Consider the following 8,050-nt stretch of genomic DNA (forward strand, 5'->3'; position numbering starts at 1 on the left):
ACCCCACAACTCACCGAGACAGCATGTGCCTTTACCAATGCATCCGGTCCAGTGGAGGAGACAGACGCTGGCCTATCCCGGCCTGGTGGGGAGTCAGGCTCCGGTGGCCTGAAGGGCCGTGTCAGGGACAGCCTCCCAGAAGAGGGGTTTGTGAGCTCCGTCTTAGGGCTGAGCAGCATTTAGGGGGTGAAATGTGGTTTCTGGCGCACATACTATGTCCTGGCACGTGAACCAGCGGAGAGGCCCAGGCCTTACAGCTTATGGTGCCCGGGACGAACAATTTGAGAGCCTGAGGTCAGCTGTGATCAATCTGAGGCTGGCCTCTGGCCTGTTTTGGAAGGCATCACGCGCTGCTTCCTTGACGGGCTGATCCCCGTCCCCGGTGTTAGGGAAGCGAGAGGGAGTGGTGAAGGTGGGGGACTCGGGGCCCCTGTCCGGCCTCGCAGGGTTTGTGGTTTGGGGAAGCATGTGTTGTGTGCCACGACTTGAAAGTTCAGAACTTCAAGGCTGGTAAAGATGGGTTGGTGGAGGGGTTCCAAGTAGTTAACAAGCTGGGTTAGGAGTCTTGAGTGCAGTGTGAGCCCAAGGCCAGGAGAGGCATGGCCTGGGGACTGGATCCGAGCCTTGCGGTGACATTGGATTCAGTTGGGGCTGCTGGACGCTCCCTGGGCTGACAGGGGCCAGCGCTGGGTAGAGGCTCAGTTTATGCACTGCCACCCGGCCAGGGGACTGGATGCTGGCCCTGAACCTGTACAAAGCAGCATTTCCTTGTCCTGAAACAAGCTGTGAAGCAGCTGATGCCTCCAGAGGGAAAGGGTTGAAGGAGTCACTGCAGGAACCCACAGAGGCATGGTGGCATCCAGGAATAGACCTGGCCCCTGCCACAGGGATGACGCTGACCTGGGCAGCATAAAACTAGGTCCAGCTGACAGATGGAAAATGCCTTCTCACAGCAGCCGCAGCAAGACTGGCAGGCAATAGGGCCTCTTCGTGGACAAGGCGAGAGTGAGTTACCTTCCAGGAGTGACTGAGAAGGAAGCTGGCATGCCGGGTGTGGTGGCTCCCACATGCAATCCCAGTGCTTTGGGAGGCCAAGGCAGGAGGATCACTTGAGCCCAGGAGTTTGAGACCAGCCTGGGCAACATAGTGAGGCCAAGCCTCTATTTTGAAAACAGTATTAAAAAAATTTCTAGGCCGGGCGTGGTGGTGCACGCTTGTAATCCCAGCACTTTGGGAGGCCGAGGCGGGCAGATCACGAGGTCAGGAAATCGAGACCACGGTGAAACCCCGTCTCTACTAAAAATACAAAAAATTTAGCTGGGCGTGGTGGCGGGCGCCTGTAGTCCCAGCTACTCAGGAGGCTGAGGCAGGAGAATGGCGTGAACCCGGGAGGCGGAGCTTGCAGTGAGCCGAGATTGCGCCACTGCACTCCAGCCTGGGCGACAGAGCGAGACTCCGTCTCAAAAAAAAAAAAAAAAAAATTTCTAAAGGGCGAAAAAAAAGACTGGCAGCAGAACTTTCATTGTTAACAACTAAATCAGAAAACGGGTCTGTCCATGCCTCACTGTAATGTGAACAGGCCTCCAGGCCTGTCCCACTTTTGGTGGCCCCAACCTGGCATGGCTTGGGCACGGCCCCTCAAGGCAGTCACAGGGGAGCCACAGCCCAGCCTGGGCCCAGGCGAGGGCACTCACAGAGAAAGAGCCTGGAGGCAGGGGCCTCGCGCTGTTGCTGAGTTAGGAAGGACTGAGGTCGCTGCCTGTCCGGCTGACCCCAGCTCTGGGTGGACAGAAAGCCCCCAGCCCAGCACCCCCGCCTCCACCAGGAGCCAGGAGGACGGCCCACCTGGTTCTCAGCAGAGCGGGCAGAGTGGGGAATGGGACCAGCCCTGTGTGGACTGATGGACATTCCTGCGAGGGGGAGGGACGGGGACGGGGCTGGGCTGGACTGCGCCCTGAGATCCCACGGATGAGGCTGTGTCCTCTCAGGCTCCGCATCCATCCCCCTGAGCCACGAAGGGTGGCAGAGTGAGCCTCTGGCCCCTTTCATGTGACGGATACCCACCGGGCCCTGCGGTTACCAACATCCTGTGGGCGGCCTGGTTTCAGGCGCCCTTGCTGCTCCCCACAGCCGAGGCTGCAGCTGCCGGGTCTGCACTCTGCCTGCCTGGAGCCTCAGGCAGCCTTCTCGAGGGGCCATCATGTCCTCCCAGCACCCAGCAGGTTCCTGGGTGCTCAGAAAGCATTGTTAGGAGGGAGGGAGAGGAAGGAGGGAAAAAAGAAGGCAGGCAGGCAGGGGAATGTGCAGGAGCACTTCTGGTCTGCTGCCTCAGTTCCGTTCCCCCCATCACCCACACAGGCTCTGGGGAACCAGCTAACCCTCCCACCTCCGCTGAGCCACAAGCTGCTCTGTGAGTCCAGACCCACTACTCTCCTGCTCTACAACCATTGCTGGCTCCCACTTGCTTGCTGAGGAAAATTCAGACCCCAAGACCCCTGTCCCTTGGCTCCCACCTTGTCACCTGCTTCCCTCAGTGGCCCCATGTTGCTTGCTCCCTGTCCCCGGCGGACGTCGCAAACTTGTCCTTTATTGTAATTTTTCTCACGTGGCTTGCTCTGGGCCGTGTCCTTCCCCCTCACGCCCTTCCTTGTCAGGGCAGGCCACCCACTGAGGTCCACTTCCAGGGGCCGAGTGTGATCTCCTGCCGCAGACGGCAACATTCTGCTGTTTCCTCTCAGGGTACAGGTAACCTGCCTCTGGGGAGCCCTTTGCTCACAGGAAGATGTTATGCGGCACAGTTGAGTCAGAGGTGCCTACTGGGTGACAGAAAAGAAAGCAAGAGGTGTTAAAAGAGGGAGCACAGTGGCTCACACCTGTCCGTGTTTTGGGAAGCCAAGGCAGGAGGATCGCTTGAGCCCCAGGAGGTGGAGGCTACAGTGAGCCGAGATGACACCACTGCACTCCAGCCTGGGTGACAGAGCAAGATCCTGTCTCAAAAAGTCAATAGGCTGGGCGCAGTGGCTCACGCCTGGAATCTCAGCCCTTTGGGAGGCCAAGGTGGGTGGATCACCTGAGGTCAGGCGTTCAAGACCAGCCTGGCCAACATGGTGAAACCCCTCCTCTACTAAAAATACAAAAATTAGCGGGGCATGGTGGCGCATGCCCGTAATCCCAGCTACTCAGGAGGCTGAGGCCGGAGAATCTCTTGAACCTGGGAGGGGGAGGTTGCAGTGAGCCGAGATAGTGCCATTGCACTCCAGCCTGGGCAACAGAGCAAGACTCTGTCTTAAATAAATAAATAAATAAATAAATAAATGAGAGCCACAGGAGTGGCCTGGAGGTGGGAGGGCGCAGACCAGTCCTGCTGGGGTCACCCTCCAGTTGCGTGACCTCAGGCTGCTCACTTGATTTCCTGACCACCCGCCTGAAAACAAGCATTTATTGATGGTGGGGCAGCTTCCTTTTTGGCGGGATGGAGGTGATGTGTCAACAACCTTGGCACTGGCCACTTTATCCTGAGCGTGCCACCTGCAGGGACACTTAGTCCCAGAGTCAGACCCCCAGCATCACCCCCGCGCTTGACTTAACACGGGGGCGGTGACCAAGCCAGGGAGCCCCGGCTCCTCAATGTGTCTGCGAGGCTGTTGGCTATTGAAATCAGACAGGAAGGAAGAATGAGGCGGAGCCCAGCACAGGAAGAGGTGAGGACCCGGAGCCACAGGGACAGCCGGTGGGCTCGGCGGCGCTGCAGAAGGTCGGGGCTGCACTGCTCTCGGCCCCCATACGGTTGGTTGGTTGGCGGGGTAAGTGCCCTGATCCCTGGTCCTGAGAACTCAGGCTGGCACAGGGATTCCCAGGGCATCCACCACCACCCAGCTGGAGCAGGGCTGAGCCCAGGAGCACGGAGATGGACGCCCCCAGGCCCCCCAGTCTTGGTGTCCCTGGAGCAGCATAGAGGCCAGAGAGGTAAGTTGGGTCCAGGTGACTTCAGTGCAGGGCAGCGGAGGGAGAAAGGACGCTGGCAGGAAGGACAGTGGCCTTAAGGCCTGAGCTACTCTGGGGAGGGGGACTGGGGAGACTCCACGAGACTCCAAGAAGGTGTCTCCTGGGGCAGGACTGGCTCATGCTGTAGAAAAAACAGACCTGGCCAGGCACGGTGGCTCACGCCTGTAATCCCCAACACTTTGGGAGGCCAAGGTGGGCGGATCACTTGAGGTCAGGAGTTTGAGACCAGCCTGGCCAACATGGTGAAACCCCATCTCTACCAAAAATAAAAAATAAATTAGGCATGTTGGCAGACACCTGTAATCCCAGCTACTCGGGAGGCTGAGGCAGGAGAATTGCTTGAACCCGGGAGGCGGAGGTTGCAGCAAGCCGAGATCGAGCCACTGCACTCAATCCTGGGTGACAAAGCGAGACTCTGTCTCAAAAACAAAACAAAACAAAAAAAAAAAAAGAAAAAAAAGAAAAGAAAAGAAAAGAAAAAGCAGACAGGTGCCTAAGAATGGCCCAGGACAGGTCTCAGGGACAAAGCCCAGCTCCCCCAAGTACAAGTGATGGCCCAGGAGGAGCAGGAAGCATCTTGAAGGTGCTGTGGGCAGGCGGTGGTGATGCTGAGCCACGGCCCGGGGAATCGGCAGACCTGGGCACCCTTCCTGTCACTGGGACACCCCGTGGGAGGCTACTTCTCTGGGCCTCAGTTCCCCACCTGTAGATGGAGGTGACAACACAGGAGGGGCAAGGTCATGAGGGGCAGGGAGGGTGCAGGCGCTGCCCCCAGGTGAGTGGGCAGCCCCAAGGCCTCTCCCGCCCACAGCCTTGGGTGAGACAAGGGTCGAGAGAGACGGCAGCCCCAGAGGCCTTCTCGGAAGAAGTGCCACTGCCCTGGGCCAGCCTGGGTGTTGGCTGCAGGGTCTTCCCCTATGGCCAGGCTCCAGGGGCTCTGGTATCCTTTCTGGTCCCCTCCCTGGAGGTGACCCCGAGCTTGGGGCTCACTGTTGGCCATCACAGGCTGCAGGCTGCACCCCCCTTCTTCTGTCCCAGGGTGCTGGGCTCCCCAGGGCTGGGCCTCTCCACCCCTTGGACTCCAGGGGTCCATGCAGTGAGTAGGGTAGGGCCCTGAGGTGCATGCGCCACTTCCTTCTTCCTTCGGGAAGGCTTTTGAGCTCAAGTGACGATGCTGGGGCCACCTCGGGACAACCGAGTCCTGAATTCCGAGGCCCTGGGAGGGGGCAGGGGCAGGATGTGGGAAGAGAGGAGCATCCAAGCAGGCATGGCGGGAGATACTGGCAGCCCAGGTGGGCGGCCAGCACCCGGAAGTCCCACCCGGGCGTCAAGTGGCAGGGAAGGACCCATCAGGTCCCGGCGAGGACTGAGGCACAGGTCAGGTGGGCAGGTGATGGGCAGAGGCAGCTAGTCCTTCGGGACTGAGGCTTCTCAGGAATGAGGGAGCAGCCCACTTGCTGAGCCTGAGGGGCTGGGCCTGAGCCCACACCACACCAGGAAGGCCTCGGGTCCACCTTCGCCCACAGACAAAGCTCTAGGGGTGAACCCTGGTGCTACCTGGGAGGCTCCTGGGGAGGAGGCAGCAGTGGCACCCACTCGTCCCTCTGGCCTCGCCCTGCTCACGGCAGCTCAAACCAGCTGTGGAGCGACTTCTGGCCTTCAGATCCCCCAAAGCAACCCGAGGCCCACCTGTCCTCAGTCTCTCTTTCAGCTGCGCTCACAGGGGCCGCCTGAGCATCCACAGTGGCATCTGCGGCTTCGCGACCTCACTCTGCTGAGAGGTCTGTGGAAGGCTCCAGCCTGCCAGGCGGATGTCAGGCTGCGTGCAGGGCCTAGCAGTGGTGGCAGCCAGGTAATAGCCCCCATCAGCCTCTGGGGCTGGCCCTAGGAGGTGCTGGCAATGCGGGGGGTCAGTTCACCTGCACCCCCTCCTCTGTCCTTCTTAGGGAAAGTGTCCAAGGGTGAAAGCCAGGTTTCGTCTGAATGGGGCCTGAGCAGGGATGCCAGATCAGATACAGGACACTCGGTCAAATCTGAATTTCAAATAATCCATTTCTTTGGTATAAGTATGTCTCCAGTATGACATGAGCTATGCTTATACTAAAAATTATATGTCGTTTATCTGAAATTTAATTATCTGTGGATATCTCATATTTTATTTTATTTTATTTTATCATTATTTTTTGAGACAGTCTCGCTCTGTCACCCAGGCTGGAGTGCAGTGATGGGATCTCGGCTCACTGCAGCCTCCACCTCCTGAGTTCAGGCGATTCTCCTGCCTCAGCCTCCAGAGTAGCTGGGACTACAGACGTCCACCACCACGCCCAGCTAATGTTTGTGTTTGTAGTAGAGACAGGGTTTCGCCATGTTGGTCAGGCTGGCCTTGAACTCCTGACCTCAACGTGATCTGCCCACCTCAGCCTCCCAAAGTGCTGGGATTACAGGCATGAGCCACTGCGCCCAGCTTTGTCTTGTATTTTAATTTGCTGAATCTGGCAACCCAGGACCCAAGGTCATGGGGCCACAAAGATGGGCGTCTGATCAGGAGGGAGTGCTGACCCCCAACACTGAGAGACTAATGAGGCTGCAGAGGCAGGGGTGCTCGCCAGCCCCCTACACCCCAGCCTCGCCTTCCCAGGCGTTGTGAGTCCTGCCTCGCCCCAACCCCTCACTCCTGCCAGCATTGTCCCTCCCTCATTCCTCTCCCAGCCCGGCTCGGGTCCCGCGGTTCTCAACTCTGGTTAGAATCACCTGAGGAGCTTAAACTAGATCCACGTGGGGGCCCATGCCAGACCAATCAAATCTCTGGGTAGTCAGGCCGAGCATTGGTTATTTAAAAACCGTACTCCACAAGGCCGGGTGCAGTGGTTCACATCTGTAATCCCAGCACTTTGGGAGGTCAGGAGTTCAAGACCAGCCTGGCCAACACGGTGAAACCCTGTCTCTACAAAAATACAAATGGTATTGATGGTGGGTGCCTATAATCCCCGTTACTCAGGAGCCTGAGGCGGGAGAATCACTTGAACCCAGGAGGCAGAGGTTGCAGTGAGCCGAGATGGTGCCATGACTCTCCAGCCTAGGCAACAGAGTGAGACCCTGTCTCAAAAACAAAAAGTTAAAAATTAAAAAAAAAAAAAAGGTTACAATGGGCCAAGCATGGTGGTCCTCACCTGTAATCCCAGCTACTTGGGAGGCTGAGGTGGGAGAATCACTTGAGCCCAGGAGGTCGAGGATGCAGTGAGCCAAGATCGTACCACTGCACTCCAGCCTGGGCAACAAAGCAGGACCCTGTCTTTATTTTTTAGTGACAAAGCAAGACCCTGTCTCTACTTTTTAAGGAAAATTATTTTTAAAATGATTAAAATGGTAAATTTTGTGTTATGTGTATTTTACCAAAATTTTAAATCAATCAATCAATAAGGCTCCATATGATGCCCCACCAGAGCGGAGAGGCCCTGAGCTGGGACTTCTTCCATGCAGTCCTCTCATCCTCCCGGCCACTCCCGCCCCCAGCAGCAGGGCTGGTCACCTGGTGGGTGCACGTGGACATCCAACAACAGGAGGCTGTGTCCACCTGGGCCACACCTTAATGTCACACAGTGGAGTGAAGAACAGAGGCCCCCGTATCCTGGCCTCTGGCATATCAGGCAGACAGGAGCACCGCTTCATTTGGGCTGACATACCTTTGAATGTTTAGATAATTGCTAGCTTTTTTTCTGTGTGTGAGACAGGGTCTTGCTCTGTCACTCAGGCTGGAGTAGAGTGGTGAGATCTCAGCTCACTGCAGCCTTGACGGCGGGAGTTAAGCGATCCTCCCACCTCAGCTTCCTGAGTAGCTGGGATGACAGGCATGGGCCACCGCGGTCAGCTAATTTTTTTTTTTTTTGTACTTTTTATAGAGACAGGGTTTTGCCCATGTTGCTCAGGCTGGTCTCAAACTCCTGGGCTCAAGCAATCCACCCACCTTGGCCTCCCAAAGTGCTGGGATTACGGGGGTGAGCCATGGTGCCCAGCCTCCATCCCTCCATTCGATGTTTTTAATTTC

The 8,050-nt window shown here is 57.3% G+C and overlaps 1 protein-coding gene across 5 annotated transcripts in view; it reads left to right on the forward strand.

The window, feature by feature from the left end:
* The first annotated feature begins 3,369 nt into the window (after positions 1-3,369).
* NLRC3 (NLR family CARD domain containing 3) overlaps positions 3,370-8,050 on the forward strand; it is a 39,928-nt gene continuing 35,247 nt past the window's right edge. For all 5 annotated transcript variants that reach the window (XM_058433998.1, XM_032145463.2, XM_058433999.1 and 2 more), the window contains exon 1: positions 3,370-3,966. The gene's annotated coding sequence lies outside the window, so the exon portion shown is untranslated. The remainder of the gene's footprint in view (positions 3,967-8,050) is intronic.

The sequence above is a fragment of the Hylobates moloch genome, unplaced genomic scaffold (assembly GCF_009828535.3).
Source record: "Hylobates moloch isolate HMO894 unplaced genomic scaffold, HMol_V3 SCAFFOLD_23, whole genome shotgun sequence".
Lineage (NCBI taxonomy): Eukaryota > Metazoa > Chordata > Mammalia > Primates > Hylobatidae > Hylobates > Hylobates moloch.